This window comes from Chiloscyllium plagiosum, unplaced genomic scaffold (assembly GCF_037043375.1).
Source record: "Chiloscyllium plagiosum isolate Xiang-an unplaced genomic scaffold, Cpla_swu_hap1 HiC_scaffold_28, whole genome shotgun sequence".
NCBI classification, from domain to species: Eukaryota; Metazoa; Chordata; class Chondrichthyes; order Orectolobiformes; family Hemiscylliidae; genus Chiloscyllium; species Chiloscyllium plagiosum.
The window spans coordinates 52,213,800-52,232,283 of NW_028270166.1; the positions used below are offsets into that span (position 1 = coordinate 52,213,800).

The following is an 18,484-nucleotide window of genomic DNA, read 5'->3' on the forward strand; positions in this document are numbered from 1 at the left end:
GACCTTTCATGTCCCCTCCTTGCTGCTCTTAGCTCTCTCTTCAGGTCCTTCCTGGCTACCTTATAACTCTCAATCGCCCCAATTGAACCTTCACGCCTCATCTTTACATAGGCCGCCCTCTTCCATTTAACAAGGGATTCCAATTCCTTATTAAACCACGGCTCCCTCACACGACCCTTTCCTCCCTGCCTGAGGGGCACATACTTATCAAGGACACTCAATAGTTGCTCCTTGAACAAGCTCCACATATCAATTACACCCTTGCCTTGAAGCTTACTTTTCCAGGCCACACATCCTAAGTCATGCCTCACAGCATCATAATTTCCCTGCCCCCATCTATAACTCTTGCCCTGTAGTGCACACTTATCTGTCTCCATCACTAGAGTAAAAGTCACCGAATTGTGGTCACTGTCCCCAAAGTGCTCACCTACCTCTAATTCTAACACCTGGCGTGGTTCATTACCCAGAACCAAATCCAGTATGGCCTCACCTCTTGTTGGCCTATCTACATATTGTGTCAGGAAACCCTCCTGCACACATTGGACAAACACTGACCCATCTAACGAACTTGAGCTATAGCTTTCCCAATCAATATCAGGAAAGTTAAAGTCCCCCATAACAACCACCCTAATACTTTCACTCTTCTCTTGAATCATCCTCGCAATCCTTTCTTCTACATTTCTAGGACTATTAGGAGGCCTGTAAAAAACTCCTAACAGGGTGAGCTCACCTTTCCTATTCCTAACCTCAGCCCAAAATGCTTCAGATGGCGAGTCTTCATCCATCGTCCTTTCCACCGCTGTAATACTATCTTTGACAAGCAATGCCACACCTCCCCATCTTTTACCCCCACCTCTGACCCAACTAAAACATTTACACCCTGGAACCTGCAACAGCCAATCCTGTCCCTGTTCTACCCATGTCTCCGTAATAACCACAACATCGAAGTCCCAGGTACCAACCCACGCTGCAAGTTCACCTACCTTATTTCGTATACTTCTTGCATTGAAGTATACACACTTCAAGCCACTTTCCTGTTTACAGGCACCCTCCTTTGAAATTGATGCCATGTTCCTAACCTCCCTACACTCCAGGTCCTGCACCCTAAAGCTACAGTCTGGGTTCCCATGCCCCTGCAGAGTTAGTTTAAACCCCCCCCAAGAGCACTAGCAAACCTCCCACCAAGGATACTGGTGCCCCTCAGGTTCAGGTGTAGACCATCCTGTTTATAGAAAGTCCCACCTTCCCCAGAAAGAACCCAGTTATCCAAATACCGGAATCCCTCCCTCCTGCACCATCCCTGTAGCCACGCATTTAACTGTTCTCTCTCCCTATTCCTCGACTCTCTATCACGTGGCACCGGTAACAAACCAAGAATACAACCGGTTCCCAATTTTGGCTACATGCTGACTGACCCTGAGCATGTTCCGACCACTGAGACAATATCAGAGACTGATTCTGAAGTCTAGAGCAAGCAACTACAGTGCTCCATTGCCTATGCCTGCAGTGCTATGCAACTGCTGGTTATCCCATGTTTACTGTGACCATAGTGGTTGGAATGAACAACAGTTATGAGTTCTCTCTTCCACTCTAATACAACCATTGGTTTATGTATATATGGAGTCACACATTTTGCTGGGGTCCTATGTTTAGCTGGTTCCCCTGTGTCTAAACTTTTGGGGGTTATTTTGATCAATGGTAAATGTATAGGTCAGGTCGTGGTTTGGATTAGCCGGTGTTGGACTGGGGTGGACAATGTTAAAAATCACATAACACCTGGTTATAGTCCAACAGGTTTATTTGGAAACACTAGCTTTCGGAGCGCTGCTCCTTCATCAGGTGGTTGTAAAACAGGACTATAAGACACAGAATTTATAGCAAAAGATTACGTCATGCAGTTGGAATGAACAAGCTTAGATTGTTGTTAAGTCTTTCATCTTTTAGAATGGGTTGCAGGTTTCGATTCATTCATATGTAAATCCCAGAACTTCTTTTACGTCACATTCTCAAGACAGCTTAAGTTTTATACTTAAGACTTTGGCACCGCACGTCTCGCAAACTCCTCAATCATCTCTTGCACCAACTCTAAAGCAGGCGTAGAGTCCACACTCTCAGCTTGTGCTCAAGTATAGCGGTACAGCTATGTGACATTGCCAAGCAGACAAGGTGACAGAACTGCACCACATACATCACACCAAGAACAAGAAACTGGAGAAACTTGGCATCACCACCAACTGTAGCCAATCCTCCCCTGGCAGTTAAAAACGTTATCACTAGAGGGAAATCAATCGTCAACTTATCGGACTACACCCTTCAACCGGAAGAGATTGAAGTTCTCAGCCAAGGGCTCAATTTCTGCCCCACCAGAAAAATGGACCCCATAGGTCTTACAGCAGACATGGAGGAATTCATCAGGCAAAGAGACTCCAGAATTCTTCCAAGATGTCAGCAGTGATCCCAATGAGGCAACCAACAAACCGGGTATAGTCATTGCAGGGATCCATAGAGGAGAGACTAAAGAAGGAGTCAATTTGGACCCCAGAGGAGGGCCGCTGCCCTAGGCTTGACATGTATGCTGAAACTGTCAGGAAATGTGTAAATTCCAGCTTCATCAGCCGCACCCACAAGGTAGAGCAAAACATCACCCAATCCCAACGCAACACCATCCGTGCTCTCAAATTCAATCACAACATTGTCATCAAGCCAACAGGTAAAGGAGGAGCTATCATCATTCAGAATAGACCAACAACTGAACAACCAGGAACACTACAGGCAACCAATGGCCGATCCGACCAAAGAGTACACCCGTGAACTAAACACATTGATCAAGACTTTGATCCAGTCCTTCACAGTTCCCTGCACAATCTTATCCCATATACTTCTTGCATAAGTGACTTCTACTGACTTCTGAAGTTACACAAAGCCAACACACTGGGACGTCCCATCGTATCAGGCAAGGGGACCCTGTGTGAGCACCTCTCTGGCTATGTAAAAGGCATCCTGAAACCCATTGTACAGGGGACTCCAGTTTCTGTCGCAACTGGATTTCTTACAGAAACTCAGCACCCATGAACCAGTCGAACTGGCTCGGTATATTGGCAAGACTGAACAGACGTTACAATGGATGAATGGACACTGCACAACAATCAACAGACACTTAGCAGTCAGGAATATTTGGCCTCGGACCTTCGGGTAACTATCCTCCAAGGCAGACTTTGGGAGAGGCAACAACACAAAGTGGCCGAGCAGAGGCTGATAGCCAAGTTAGGTACCCATGGGCATGGCCTTAACTGGGACCTTGGGTTCATGTCACACTGCAGGTGACCCCACTGCACTACACACACGCACTTGCATATTCACACACTCATGCAGACCCTGTCTCATACAAATGCTCTCTCTCATCCACACACACATACAGCTCCCACACTCACACCCACGCATGCACCCTTTCACAGGCTTATACTCCACCACACTCACACACTCACTTTACCAAGCTTGCACACACAAACACACACTCTCTGACATGTACGCACACTCACACTCACACACTCACTCTGTCTCTCTCTCTGTCCTGCACACGCATGCACATATAAGTCTATGGGGTGAATTTGCTTTCCAGAATTATATTTACAGATACATTCTGTATTGCTCAAAAAATGCCCAACCTGTAGGCAGTCAATGCAGGCAGTCAATCCATGTAATATTTGTAAATTCCACTTTGAAAATAGAACCAATCTAACTCAAGATTGGGATACAGACAGATTCTAACCTCACACCATTAATTCATTGTCTGAGCTCAGATGTCATCCTTTTTTGTACCTTACATTATTTTGAGGATGTGACTTAAAAGAAGTTCTGGGATTTCCATATTAATGAACTGAAACCTGCAACCCATTCTAAAAGATGAAAGACTTAATAATGATCTAGGTTTTTTTCTATATATCCTTTCAACTGCATGACACTGTAATCTTTTGCTATAAATTCTGTGTCTTATGATCCTGCTTCATAACCACCTGATGAAGAAGCAGTGTTTTGAAAGCTAGTGCTTCCAAATAAACCTGTTGGACTATAACCCGGTATTCCTCATGTTGCCTTTGATACTTTTACCAGTCATCTTAAAGCAACACACTTTCTGGAAGGAAATAGTTTGTTTAATAGGTTTGGCACCTTTTCCTGCCATTATTTTGATCTCTGTCAGTATTTCTAAAACTCATGATCTACATGCCTTACTAACTGATTTGTTACCTTCAATATTTTGCTCACAAACACTCTCAGGTATCTGCTCCTTCTTTAAAATTGGATCATTTAGCTTGTAATATTTCTGCCAAAATGTAATACCTCACATTTTTCTCATTGAGTTTCATGCAGTATACATATTATCTCCATCTTTTTAAAATCTATTACTCAATACCTTCTTCACAATCCTATCTAGCTGCGACTCTACTTTCAAGGAGCTATGAACCTGCACTCCAAGGTCTCTTTGTTCAGCAACACAACCTAGGGGCTTACCATTAAGTGTCCTTCAAGGAGTGTTCCCTGCCCTATGGTAGATTGTGTTCTACTGGATTGAGTGAGATGGAAGTGGCTGGCACAGCTATTAGTGCAAAGGGATGGGGGTGGTTGGAGAAAGGTGGTGGGGTGTCCTAAGAGAATGAGTGAGTATAAAGCAGAAGCTATGCAGGATTAGTGCTGTAGAGTGTTTGGGGTGGATGAGAGTGGGGGAAGATGTTACAGGCAATAATAAGAGTGGTAGAGCATGAGACTTGGTGGGCAGTGGATACAGCAGCAGAGATAGTGAGTGTGAGGTGTTGGAGAGAAGGTGGTGGCACTTACATTGGTGGGGTGGAGGAATACATTCATGTTCTTCCCTGGGTGGTAATGGACTTCAGGGTCTGATGTTATGGCCTTCTCTGCTGGTCCTCTGGGAGAACGATGTCCCTTGTCTGTACGACCCTGACCACCAGGATCTCCAGCTGCCTGTCCACCAAGCATTCACTATCAAGCATGATCTGCCGAGGGCCAGGGGAGGTAGTTAATGAGGAAACTCATGAGGCCTGATGGAGAGAAACCCTCTGTGAAACTGAATGAAAATATCATAAGACTTAGCCCCATGAAAATACAGGTATGCCTTCAAAAGTGAAGTAAAAGGAAAAGTTCCTCACACACATGGGAGTGAACTTTGTAACTCTTTCCTGAAATGCTCCTGAGGCTGGGTCCGTGGAACGTTTCAAAACTGAGGCAGATAGAATTTGATTGGAGTAGTAGTAGTGAGTGTTAAATGCCAGGAACGAGGTGTCTGTGGTGAATGGTAGGTGTGAGGGATATGAGGTTACCTCTGGGTGGAGGAGTGGTGAGGGCTATGAGGTTACTGCTGAGTGAGGGTGGACTATGAAGAGGATATAGAGAAGCTTCAGTGTGATTCAGACATTAAGTTTTTTATTGAGTGAGTGGGCAAATACATGGCAGGTGAGATATAAATAAGAGGTTATCCACTTTGGAAGCAAAAGCAGGTATTATCTGTACGGGGATAGGTTGGGAAAGGGGGGATGTTCAATGAGATCTGGGTGAACATGCAGATACAGCAGGTGGTGAAGAAGGCAAATGACATGTTGACCTTCATAGCAAGAAGATTTGAGTACAGGAACAGGGATGTCTAGCTACAACTACCTTGGTGGGACCACATCTAGAGTATTGTGTATGGTTTTGGTTGCCTTACCTGAGGAACGATCTTCTGGCTTTGGAGGGAGTGCAATGAAAATATACCAGACAGATTCCTGGGATGGCAGACCCTGATGTGTTAAGAGTGATTGGATCAGTTTGGAATATATTCACTGGAGTTTAGAAGAATAAGGGGGGATTTGATAGAAGCCTATGAAATTCTAACAGGTCTAAACAGGGTAAATGCAGGAAGGATGATCTCAGTGACAGGAGTATCCAGAACTAGATAGTCATAGTCTCAGGATTATGGGGTAGGCCACTAGTAGAATTGTCTTCACTCAGAGAGTGATGAGCCTGTGAAATTCTTTCCCACCAAAAGTGACTGATGCCAAAATATGGAATATTTTCAACAAAGATTTAGAGAGCGTTCTTTGGGCTAAAGGGGCCAAAGCGTATGGGAGAGAACGTGGGAACAGGGGACTGAGTTGGATGATCAGCCATGATCATATTGAAATGAGGAGCAGGCTCGAAGGGCCGAATGGCCTATTCCCACTCCTGTTTCTGTGTTTGCTTGTTAATTTGTGATTCTCTTTCTTGTAGCCAGATGTTGAAACCAGCAGAATTCCATCTCAGCTGGCACAAACAGGCTGGCCAAGGCTTTGCTTTAACATAAGCAGTCAGTCAGCAGGGTCTGTTTGCTCTAAATTGTTAAATGAATCATAAGCAACGAAAAGACCCATCAGAAGTAATGAAAGGAGCTTAAATGTGAGCTGCTTAATTTAGCAGATGTCAATTTGTTTTTATTATGGTAAAGAGGATTCAAATCTAATTTGCTTTCTGATTGCTCCTTGTGTTAAACAGCGAGATCATTTTCTGTCACAAAGGGCTGGTGGTGGTTTAGTTTCAACCTTATAATTTTTTTTCACCTCCTGTGAGTTTATGCAAATGTGAGCACCTCTGAGCAGTTCCCACAAACTCTTGCAGTGGTGAGCACATCAACATTGACTCTGTCATCATTCCCAACTGGTTACGTGTGTGTGTGTGTATGTGTGAGACTGAGTGAGACAGTGTGTGCATGAGTGAGCGTGTGTTTGTGCGCATGCAAGTGAGTGTGTGTGTTAGTAAGTGAGAGTGTGTGTATGTTTCTGTATGTGTATGTCTGTACGTGTGCGTGAATGAGTGTATGTGTGTGAGTGAGTGAGGGTATGTGTATATGAGTAAGAGAGTTTGTGTGTGAGTGAGAGAGTTTGTGTGTGTGTGACCGAGAGTTTGTGTGTGTGTGTGGGAGTGAGATTGTGCATGTGCATATTTAATAAGGTTGCTGCTGCTGAGGAATCCATAATTTTGCTGCTGATTTTAAGCTGTCAGACTGTGAGGTGCATTGTCTGCAAAGGAACAGATCAGCATTCAATGCAACGGTTACAGGTTTTTGCCCCCAAAACCAATTATACTTATTCTGTTCAGTAACTGACTGTATTTAGCTGTGAGAAACATTGTCCCACCTGCCTCCACCCACACACTCATTTATTCCCCACAGAAAATTCACAGCTGCAGTATGCTCACAGTGACAGTGTGTTTGTTGAGTCAGGTGTCAGAAATATTAAAAAAAGCAGAAACCAGAAATATTATTACAGCTGAAAAATTCAGAATTTAAAGCTGTGGAGCCAGCATGAAGCAGGAACTGTGCTGAACTGGCAACATATTCACCTCTCAGAAGGTCGTGGGTTCAAGGGCCATGCTAGAAACTGGAGTGAAATGTTGAGGCTGAAGCTCCAATGTAAACTGAGGAAGTGCCGCACTGTTACAGTTATCATTGTTCAGCTGAAATGTGAAAGAGGTACTCCCTCTTCCATGTTAACTGGGCAGATACATTCCATGGCATCGTTTGGAAAGAAAACACCAAGACTGTTATCCTTGGACAGAGTTAATGGATTCACAGGGAGAGGGGCCCAATAATTTCCCAAATTGCCTTCCCACCACATTTCTGCTCACCCTCAATTGGTCTGCAATTTTAATAAAGGGGAAGGGACAAGCCATCTGAAAAAGTTCCACAGAGGCCAATGTCCCGTCACCAAGTTACTTTTTATTAATACATGGAAGTCCTTGACACTGATCCAGCTCTCTCAGAGCCAGCTCTCAGAGTGAGCAAAACCTCTGATACTGCTGTTCTTATCAGTCAGCCAGGGCTCCCTGATTGGACAAGGTTATCAGCCCCAATCAGGGAACTTGTATTCTATGAGGTCCACCTGGCTGTCCTTGTTACAATCACTACACCACTACCCCCCCCCCCCCCAGAGTCCAAGGATATAGGCTGGTTCTTTTTCCTGTAGTTCCTCCTGGGGTGTTTTAGCACCATGTCATGTTCCTCTGACTCTGCCTAGGATACAGATGGCGGACCGTATCTGAGGAAGAGTTAGAGGAACACATAGGAACTCATCTCTTGCATCTAGAGGGTCTCAGAAGAAATTCACTCTCTTTTTCAGATGGTAAAGGCATCAAGGCAGCGACACCCGCTGAGTCCATCTCTGATACTGAGGCATCTTCAGTATTTGACGTAGACGGAGAACCCATGGTTTTGGGAATAGTCAGAAAGGCTGTCAAGGAACCAGGCACGTTTTGCTCCCACAGTTTACGAGTTTGTGTGTTTGCAGCTTTCATGTGGTTCACGTGTTTGTTCAGGACTATTGCACCTACCTGAACTTTACATGTCGGGCCTGACCTTGCGTTGACCTTTTACTCATGCAAGGCCATTTCCATGGTTCCTGCATCAAAATCCGTCCTCTGAAATAAAATATCTCTCCTGCTTGGTGGAATCTTGTGTCCAGAATTGGCATTCTGATTGCTGTTTCATCTCCCCTCCGTCCCCACCCCAGGTCCAGGGAGGTCAGATTTAACCCAGTGCAGGGACTTCACCCCATTAGCAATTTTCACAGTCAGTGTATTAGAAAAGATGGGTCAAGCTTTTCTATTGTCGCTCCCGTGTTTAACAAATTAACTTTATGCATTTCCAGTCACATTGAGTGGGTGTCCACATTAGTTAAGAACATTGAGCCCATGAAAGGACCTGCGTGTCAACATCTGATTCAGTATATGGATGTACCTACTAGAGAAGGTGCAAAACTTGACCTACTCTTGGGAAATAAGGCAGGGCAGGTAACTGAGGTGTCAGTGGGGGAGCACTTTGGGGCCAGCGACCATAATTCTATTCATTTTAAAATAGTGATGGAAAAGGATAGACCATATCTAAAAGTTGAAGTTCTAAATTGGAGAAAGGCCAATTTTGACAGTATTAGGCAAGAACTTTCGAAAGCTGATTGGAGGCAGATGTTTGCAGGTAAAGGGACGGCTGGAAAATGGGAAGCCTTCAGAAATGAGATAACAAGAATCCAGAGAAAGTATATTCCTGTCAGGGTGAGAGGAAAGGCTGGTAGATATAGGGAATGCTGGATGACTAAAGGAATTGAAGGTTTGGTTAAGAAAAAGAAGGAAGCATATGTCAGGTACAGTCAGGATAGATCGAATGAATCCTTAGAAGAGTATAAAGAAAGTAGGAGTATACTTAAAAGGGAAATCAGGAGGGCAAAACGGGGACATGAGATAGGTTTGGCAAATAGAATTAAGGAGAATCCAAAGGGGTTTTACAAATATATTAAGGACAAAAGGGTAACTAGGGAGAGAATAAAGCCCCTCAAAGATCAGCAAGGCTGCCTTTGTGTGGAGCCACAGAAAATGGGGGAGATACTAAATGAATATTTTGCATCAGTATTTACTGTGGAAAAGGATATGGAAGATATAGACTGTAGGGAAATAGATGGTGACATCTTGCAAAATGTCCATATTACAGAGGAGGAAGTGCTGGATGTCTTGAAACGGTTAAAGGTGGATAAATCCCCAGACCTGATCAGATGTACCCTAGAACTCTGTGGGAAGCTAGAGAAGTGAGTGCTGGGCCTCTTGCTGAGATATTTGTATCATCGATAGTCACAAGTGAGGTGCCGGAAGACTGGAGGTTGGCAAACGTGGTGCCACTGTTTAAGAAGGGCGGTAAGGACAAGCCAGGGAACTATAGATCAGTGAGCCTGACCTCGGTGGTGGGTAAGTTATTTGAGGGAATCCTGAGGGACAGGATGTACATGTATTTGAAAAGGCAAGGACTGATTTGGGATAGTCAACATGGCTTTGTGCATGGGAAATCATGTCTCACAAACTTGATTCAGTTTTTTGAAGAAGTAACAGAGAAGATTGATGAGGGCAGAGCAGTAGATGTGATCTATATGGACTTCAGTAAGGTGTTCGACAAGGTTCCCCATGGGAGACTGATTAGCAAGGTTAGATCTCATGTAATACAGGGAGAACTAGCCATTTGGATACAGAGCTGGCTCAAAGGTAGAAGACAGAGGATGGTGGTGGAGGGTTGTTTTTCAGACTGGAGGCCTGTGACCAGTGGAGTGCCACAAGGATCAGTGCTGGGCCCTCTACTTTTTGTCATTTACATAAATGATTTGGATGCAAGCAGAAGAGGTACAGTTAGTGAGTTTGCAGATGACACCAAAATTGGAGGTATAGTGGACAGCGAAAAGGGTTACCTCAGATTACAACAGGATCTTGACTAGATGGGCCAATGGGCTGAGAAGTGGCAGATGGAGTTTAATTCAGATAAATGTGAGGTGCTGCCTTTTGGGAAAGCAGATCTTAGCAGGACTTATACACTTAATGGTAAGGTCCTCGGGAGTGTTGCTAAACAAAGAGACCTTGGAGTGGAGGTTCATAGCTCCTTGAAAGTGGAATCACAGGTAGTGAAGAAGGCATTTGGTATGCTTTCCTTTATTAGTCAGACCATTGAGTATTCGAGTTGGGAGATCATGTTGCAGCTGTACAGGACATTGGTCAGGCCACTGTTGGAATATTGCGTCTCCTTCCACTCGGAAAGATGTTGTGAAACTTGAAAGGGTTCAGAAAAGATTTACAAGGATCTTGCTAGGGTTGGAGGATCTGAGCTACAGGGAGAGGCTGAACAGGCTGGGGCTGTTTTCCCTGGAGCATCGGAGGCTGAGGGGTGACCTTATAGAGGTTTACACAATTATGAGGGGCATGGATAAGATAAATAGGCAAAGTCTTTTCCCTGCGGTCGGGGAGTCCAGAACTAGAGGGCATAGGTTTAGGGTGAGAGGAGAAAGATATAAAAGAGACCTAAGGGGCAACTTTTTCACGCAGAGGGTGGTATGTGTATGGAATGAGCTGCCAGAGGATGTGGGGGAGCTTGGTACAATGCAACATTTAAGAGGCATTTGGATGTGTATATGAATAGGAAGGGTTTGGAGGGATATGTGCCGGGTGCTGGCAGGTGGGACTAAATTGGGTTGGGATATCTGGTCGGCATGGACATGCTGTACATCTCTATGACTCTATAGAAACAAGTTCAGAGTTTACTTGGCCATTCCTATAAATGTGGGGGGGATGCTTACACTAATTTTTGTCCTTGCTGGCACTCTAGGCACTGTCACACCAACATGGCTATCATAGAATCCCTAAATTACAAAAAGAGGCCATTTAGCCCTTTGTGTCTGAACTGATCCTCTGAAGAACATCCCAGTCAGACCTACCTCCCTATCCTATCCACGTAACCCTGCATTTCCCATGGCTAATCCACCTAGCCTGTATATCAATGTATACTATGGGCAATTTAGCATGGCCAATCCATTTAACCTGCACATCTTTGAAATGCAGGCAAAAACTGAAGCACCCGGAGGAAATGGGGAGAAAGTGCAAACCCCACACAGACAGTTGCTTGAGGGTGAAATCGTATTCAGGTCCCTAACACTGTGAGGTCCCTAACACTGCCACTTTATCACTACCAATGTATGCCAGGTCTTTAAAATTGCACCCCTGTATGAGGTCACGTCCATAAATTAGACAGTGGCTGTAAATTTGTCTCTTTCCTGAAGCCACTCTGACTCTTTCATTTCAGTCATTTACAGGACATGGGCATCGCTGGGGTGGGCCAGACGGCAGTTCAGAGTCACATGTAGGCCAGACAAGGACAACAATTTCCTTCCCTCAAGGACAGTAGTCTTTCATTGTCATCATTAGATTATTAATTCTGGATTAATTTGAGTCTAACAATAATATTACTAGGTTATCACTTTCTCAGATTGGTCATATTCTGAATTTCTAAATGCTCTGCTATTGTATACTTTATTAGAGACAAAAATCTGCAGATGCTGGAATTCAAATTAGGCAGAAGGCTGGAAGAATGCAGCAAGCTAGGTGGAGAAGTCAACATTTCAGGTATAACCCTTCTTCAGGACTCTGTATACTTTATAACAGTCTCTTACATTTTTGCAATAAGAAACATTAATCTGTTTTTCTGTTTTTCTTCTCTCCTTTCCATTTAAAATAAAGATGTTACATGGTAGATTTCTACGCATTTCGGGCTTTTCCAGACTCCAAGAATTTTCTGGAAGATTACTAGCAATACATTCATTATCTTCTTCCTTTATTATCCTTGAATGCATCTCATCAGATCCAGTTAATTTATCAGTCTTTAGTTTCATTAGTCTCCTCAACATTTTTCCCTAGTGATAGAGACTGCGTTAATTTCCTCTCTTCCTTAGTCTTCTCCATCTTTGTTTTTTGTTTTGTTCACCCTTTGTTGGCTTTTTTTAATTTTCCCAATCATCTGTCTTATTAATGATCTCAGCCACAGTGTTTGATTTTCTTACAATTTGATGTTATGCTTAACTTTCCTGGTTAACCATGGCTGGCTCTTCACCTTGCTCCAATCCTTCTTCCTCACTGAGATGGATCTTTGCTGTGAGACATGAACCATTTTCTTAAATGCCTACCATTGTTTTTCAACTGTTTTGCTGCTAAACACCTTCCCCAGTCCCTCCCAGCCAGCTCTGACCACATTCCTTTGTAATTACCCTTACGTAAGCTTCGCACAATTGTTTCTGACCTAGGTTCCTCCGTCTCAAACTGATTGCTAAATTCTACTGTGTTATGGTCACTATTTGCTCAGAGATCTTGTATTATGATATAATTTATTAAACTTACCTCATTATAAATCACAGGATCCAAAATTGATTAGATCCATTATATATTGTTTGAGGAAATTGTCCCAAATTCACTCTATGAAAGTTCCTTGTGGCTACCCCTGCCAATCTGAGTGTCCCAAGCTGCATGAAGATTAAAGTCACCCATGATTGTTTCTTGAGTTATTGTCTGTCTCACTGTGTAGTTGTGGTAGGGAGACTATAGATTACTCCAACTAATGTCTTCTTCCCCTGTTTATTTCTCATCATTGTGTATATGGATTCTACATTTTCCGAGGCAAGATCGTTTTTTTCTATTTTACTTATTCCATCACATACAAACACCACTCTTTTCTTCCTGCTTGATCTTTCAAAAAGCCACATACTCCTGAATATTTACTTTCTAGTTTTGATCATCTTGAAACTATGTCTCTGTATTGGCTATAAGATCAAAACCACTCATTTGCATTTGTGCGATTAGTTCATTTATTTTGTTCTGAATATTATGAACACTCAAGTAAAGAGCCATTAATTTAGCTTTTTAATTATTTTTTACCAATTTGACCCCATTTACTGATGTTTTCTATGTTTGTACACTCTGTTCTTTCTTGTCTGGCACTGAGTATTGTTATCTAAATAGCTGCCTTGCAATGCCATATCTTCTTGCTTTGGAAGCCCATACTTCCCTCCCCCCTCTCTTTCTCTCCTCCCTCTATTTAGCTTAAAGTCTTCTCTATAGCCCCAGTTATTTGTTTCACAGGGACACTGGCCCCAACATGATTCAAATGGTGTCCATCCCATTGGAATAGCTCCTTTCTACCCCAGTTTCAGTGTCCCATGAACTAAAACCATTCCACTCAGACCAATCTTCAAGTCACACATTGAATTCCTTTATTTACTCTGAGACAGTTTGCCCATTGTTCAGGTAATAATCCAGAGTTTATTGGTTTCAACAACAAACACAAACTGTTATCAGGAGAGAAAATACACTAAACACAACAATATTGGTTGAGCTTTGGAATTCAGTTTGGCCTCATACATTAACCAAGCAAACAGTTCAATGGTTAATCACATATCAATACATTATTTCACATGAACCTGATGAACTCATAGAGTCATAGAGATGTACAGCACTGAAACAGACCCTTCAGTCCAACCTGTCCATGCCGACCAGATATCCCAACCCAATCTAGTCCCACCTGCCAGCACCCGGCCCATATCCCTCCAAACCCTTCCTATTCATATACCCATCCAAATGCCTCTTAAATGTTGCAATTGTACCAGCCTTCATCACTTCCTCTGGCAGCTCATTCCACACATGCATCACCCTCTGCACGAAAAAGTTGCCTCTTAGGTCTCTTTTATATCTTTCCCCCTCACACCAAACCTATGCCCTCTAGTTCTGGCTCCCTGACCCCAGGGGAAAGACTTTGCCTATTTACCCTATCCATGCCCCTCATAATTTTATAAACCTCTATAAGGTTACCCCTCAGCCTCTGACGCTCCAGGGAAAACAGCCCCAGCCTGTTCACAGCTTTAGTTATTTTGCTCAAGTTTAATACCTTGAATAATTTCCTATGATCTGAATCAGCTGTCCACTTCTCCAGGATCTGGAACACAAGGATTTCCCAGAAAACGGTTGTTGTTGGAAGGTGTCAGCTCTGCCTCAGTAGTAGCAGCTTTACTGCAGAATCAAGAAGTTTTATCTCAAAATTGTAATCCAGAAAATTCAGCACAAACGTTTGGCTGACATTTCAGTGCAGTACTGTTGGAGGTTCTTTGATTTTTGAGGCACGGCCTGTCTGTCCTCTCACGTGTACGTAAACAACCCCGTGGCCACATACAAAGAAAAGCAGGGGACTTATGCCTGTTCCCTTGTACCAATATTCACCCCCCAACTAACATCAGTCTACTACATTGTCTAACATTGCCTCGTTGTTAGCTGTGGAAATTTTCTGTGCTCAATTTGTCCAATGTACACCCTACATCACACAAAACATCCAAAGTAAATCTTGTTAGTGTGAAGCTTTGGGTTGTGCTGAGGTCTAGGGAGAGGTAAACAGTGCCAGTTAGCTACAAACTGAGCTAACTGGCTCTGAGTAATGTTGAAGAGTATGGCGCTGGAAAAGCACAGCCAGTTAGGCAGCATCTAAGGAGCAAAAGAATTGATGTTTCGAGCATGATCTCAAAATTTCTGAGGAAGAGATTATGCTTGAAACTTCGATTCTCCTGCTCCTCGGATGCTGCCTGACCAGCTGTGCATTTCCAACATGACACTCATCGACTCTTGTCTCCATCATCTGCAGTCCCCACTTTCTCCAAATTAGGAGCAGTAGGCCATTTGGCCCCTCAAATCTGCTCCATTGTTCAATAAGATCATGGCTGATCTGATTACTCCACTGAACCATTCAACAGCTTGCTTATCAAGAATCAAGGAGCAAATTACTGAAGATGCTGCAATCTGTACTGAAAACAACAAATGCTGGAGATCACAGCGGGTCAGGCAGCATCCATGGGAGAGAGAGCAAGCTAAGACTCCAGATGACTCTTCATCAGACTCTTCATTTTTTGTTATCACAAATCAATCTCTGCCTTTAAATTGTTAGAAGACTCTGCTCCTATGACTTTTGAGGAAAAGAGTTCTAAAGATTCCTGATTGTCTGAAAGAAAATAATTCCCCTTAGTTCTATGTTAAATGGGCGACCCCTTATTTTTAAACATTCTGGAATCTCCCATGACAGGAAACATCCTTTCCGCATATACTCATGTCAAGACCCCTCAGGATTTTACATGTTTCAATGAAGTCATTCTAACTCTTCTAAACAAAGCAGACCGTTGCTCCCCCTATAAACCTCACAATGACTGCACAACAATGCCTGTCGTAAATCATGTCACTTTGGCATGGGAGGGAATTCCTGTCTATATCTGAGACTGAGACATATTTTTGGAACAGGGAAGAAAGAGCTTTGCATTTAACCCACTTTAAGGGTGTTTGATATGTTCAGAATGGAAGAGAGAAAGAAAAATTAAAAAGATTGCATTTCTTCAATGCGTTTCATTACCTCGGGAGATCTTACAGCATTTTACTGTCAACGAAATGAACTTTTGATGTAAAGTTCCTGGTGCAGTGCAGGAAACCGAGCAGGCACCTGAGGAGAACAGTGTTTGAGATAACACCCCCAACAATACACTGCTTTGAAGTGTCAGCCAATTATTTTGTGAGATTCAAACCGATGGCTTTCGGACTCAGAGTCAGGAGGAGTGCTACTCACAGAGCCATCGTTGACTGTAATTCCAGTCTTTCCTCGGTCTTAGAATTGCAAAAATTCTCAAATATGTTTTTAAAAAGAATTGGTCTAAAGTTGGCTTTGCAGCTTTCCATTGTGTCATAAAACCATTTTAAAAAGAAACCTGGGTTGCATGCACTGGGCATGTTAACCTGAAGGGCACCGTGGGCATGTTAACCTGAAGGGCCTGAGTGTAAATCTTATTGTATAGTGATTGTTACAGAGAGGCTGCAATCAGACTCAGATGCACTGTCTCCAATTCTGAGGAAACATCAGAATTAAACTCATCCTGAGCAGAAAGTTTGAAATGAGAACCTTTCCTCACCTGAGTTGCCATCAATCACACTGAGCAGTGATAAGTTACCTGCCTTTCTTTTTGTGAGCTGCACACTTTAATATTTAAGCTTTAGTGCTCAAAGGTGCTTTTCAAGATCTCAGCTCCACGTGCTTTGGTAAACTTGAGGGAAAACTCACTGATTTAGCTCCTTGCTTTCAAATGTAAATTTTAATTATCCATACATCAAAGACTTCATAAAGTATGTCCAATTTCTGCTTGTATCATTCCCCTTTCCTGCAATGAATGTCAGAAAACAGTGCAACACTAAGGCAAGATTAAGACGTTACATTAATCATCACTTCAATTAGCTGGAGCCAATAGTATCCAGTGAGTTTTGGGGAGTGTCTCACAATTGGCATTGGTTCCATTTTCCTGACTGGAACCATTCTCCCAGTTAATACATTTTATCAAAATTGAAAATATTATAGGTAGGACCTTATGCCCTTCAAATAAAATTGCTGATTGGGATATAACCTGGGTCCCAATCACAGACTTCTGTTGGCACCACACATGCGTGTGGGAGCTAATTGATGATGACTTCTGAATGGGCACCTCTGCAGTTCCCATCCAGTACCTGAGGTCTCAATCAAAGGGCCAGTACCCTTGGCAGGGAAGTGAATCCACCAGCACTGTTTTCTCTTGGCTTTATGCCTATACTCTTACCTAAGCTTTGAGACACTGGGTGTCTCTGTATACTGTTATGCCACAGAGGGGAACCCTTCTGTTAATTCAGCCAAACATCTGGATGGTGATTTCCCTGGGTCATCTTCTTTCTTTTTGCTGCGAGTATGTTTCCTATGAAAAGGTACTTTTGACAGAAGGTTTGTTTCAAATTTCTTAGAGAGCAAGAAGGAGATGGGCAATTAGCTATCCAGGAGTTTCTTTACCTACAGCAGTTGCTGTCTGATCAATTTTCAAAATGTCTGCATTTTATCCACTCCAACATTGGATTGTCTTATTGATTAGATGTTGGCAAAACAATAAATTCAAACTCAATTAGGTTTTAGTATCCTAGGCATAATTTAAACTGATTGGTTAAATTCAAGTTATTGTCAAAACAGCGCCAAAACTCAGGTTCACAACATTTCACAACCAAATGTTGCATATTTTTAATTTTCCAGTACACTCTGGCACTGCCATCTTGTCGTATATGCAGGCACTTGTAAGCTCTCAGTTCAGAACAGCATTCTCTCTCTCTTAAAGGTCCAGTACGCATCTTCAACTTCATAACACCTTTCCTCTTAACAAAAAAAACTCATCATAATAAAAAGATTTTTTTATTCTTAATCTCATTATTACAAAATACATATGTCATTAATCTAAGTTATACTTTTCATATTAATTTCTGCACATTTGGAATCAGTCAAATCCTACCTACACTTCTTCGTTTAAATCTTTGATAATGCATCTGCTATCACATTTTTACAACCTGCAATAAGTACAATTTGTTAATTAAAAGTCTGTAACCTAAGACTCAAATGAAATAGTCTCATATTTTTGTTTTTAAATCTTTCCAAGAATGTGGCCTGTGTACACAACTGTGTCCGACACATTGTTCATCACATAAATATTAAAATATTGTAAGGTCAGTACCAAACGTAATAATTCTTTTTTGATGGTAGAGTAGTTTCTCTGGTGGGTGTTGGGTTTCTTTGAAAAGTAGCCAATTGGCCATTCAATTCCATCATCATCTTCCTGTAGCAGTACAGCTCAAACTCCTATGTTGCTAGCATCAATTCCAACTTTGAAGGGTTTCAAAAATTTGGTGTAGCTAAAACTAGTCTGGTGTTAAAATGACTTTTAAACTCTCAAAAGCCTCCTGGCATTTCTCTGTCCACCGAAATTTTGTGTTCTTCTTTAGTGAATCCATCAGCGTTTCGACTGTGCTGTTAAAGTTTGGAATAAACTTCCGGTCGAATCAGCTTAGTCCCAAAAATTGAAGCACCTCTTTCTTCAAGGGTGGTTGTGGAAATTCTTCGATGGCCTTCGTCTTCGCATTCCTTGGGGTCAACCTTCCATGTCCGATGTTATGTCCCATGACCATCACTTCTGCCTTCGTGAATTCTGTTTTCTTTAAACTTATTACCAGCTTTGCTTTTCATAATCATTCAAAGAGCTCTGCCAACTATACCATGTGATCTTTCCATGACTCCTTAAAGATCACTACC

General features: G+C 42.6%; 1 protein-coding gene across 1 annotated transcript in view; it reads right to left on the minus strand.

Moving 5' to 3' along the window:
* The window catches only part of plppr3a (phospholipid phosphatase related 3a), a 286,508-nt gene that overhangs the window by 165,270 nt on the left and 102,754 nt on the right, over positions 1-18,484 (minus strand). The gene's annotated exons all lie outside the window — the stretch shown is intronic.